Source organism: Muscardinus avellanarius, assembly GCF_963383645.1.
Source record: "Muscardinus avellanarius genome assembly, chromosome: 11".
Taxonomy (NCBI): Eukaryota; Metazoa; Chordata; class Mammalia; order Rodentia; family Gliridae; genus Muscardinus; species Muscardinus avellanarius.
In genome coordinates, this window is record NC_137797.1 from 52,487,729 (window position 1) to 52,489,164 (window position 1,436).

The window sequence follows — 1,436 nt, forward strand, 5'->3', positions numbered from 1 at the left end:
TCTTGCTAGGTTGATGAGAGTCTCACTACTTGCTGAAACTGTCCTCAAACCAGTGAACCTCCTGTTGCAGTCTCCCAAGAACTAGGATTACAGGTGTGAGCCACCATGCCTGGCTCATAATATTATTATTTTATTATTACCGTGAACCAACTTATGACTACATAGATTATATTAGAGATTTTGGGCCATGGTGGTCCCTAGAACCCCAAATAAATAGCAGACAGGCCAAAGAAGCACAAATGATAAACTTTCTAGTATGTTATACCCAGCTAAGGTAGCTAAGGAAAGCACTGCTTAGCTCAGGTTTAGCACTTCCTCCTGTTGATCAAGCAAACAGTACAGCTGCCTCAGCAGCTCTAACTGGTTGTGACCACCAATGGCACCAATAGTTAACTCTTTACAGTATTATTACAATATTGTAATGATCAACTACATACTTATATCCATTGCAGTACTGTAACGGATCAAGTATTATATAAGTATGTAGTTGAACTGTACATTTAACTCACTGCAGCTCAGACACACCTAGAAAATAGCACTTTTATTTTGCCTACAAGTAGTCCTGAGTCTGTGTCTGCTGTTTATTATGGAAACCAACTAAATGTCTAATTTAATGTAATCTAGTTTGATCTCATCATTGAATAATTCAATTTAGGCAGTGTCCAGTGTCTTCTAAAATACTGATGTTCAACTATGTGTGGTGGAGCACGCCTGTAATCCCAGTACTTGGAAGGCTGAGACAGAAAAATCGCAGGTTCACGAGTGTTAGACAGCTGGCCAGGCCAAAAGCAACTCCACTTTGTGAAGGCCTTTCATTTCCTGAAAAGGTGCCCTCATTCATTTATTGGAAAAATCCCCCAACTGAAACTCCTCATATCTTGCGTGGCACAGACTGCAAGGGACCTTGAGATAGCTCCTTCCCTGCCTCAGTCCCCCACCCCATTTTCCCGCCTTAAGGAGCTACCTGCCAGAATCTGAATCTCCCTCCTGATTAACCTACATAACCCCTCAGCCTGTAAGCAGAGACCCCCCCCCCCCCGCAGGTTTTATCCCCAAAAAGCCTGTTCTGCCCTAGAACTGTCTCCCTCATCTTCCCTTCCCTCTCCCTGACCTCTTGCTCCCTAAGACCAGCTTCAGCAACTTAGCTGAGATTCTCAGCAACCTGTTTCAAAATAAAAATATAAAAAAGAGGTGTTGGCTGGGCGAGGTGGCACACGCTTGTAATCCCCACGATTGGGAGGCAGAGACAGGAGGACTGTGCAGGTTCGAAAACGGCCACGCTGGCTTAAGAGACCCTGTTTCTAAAAAAAAAAAAAAAGTATAAAAATAGGTCTGGGAGTGTAACTCGGAGGTAGAAGGGTTTCCAGGAACCCCAGTACCACCAAAAAATAAAATAAAAAAATAAAAAAGCGGTGTTGGAGATGTAGCTCAGAGAA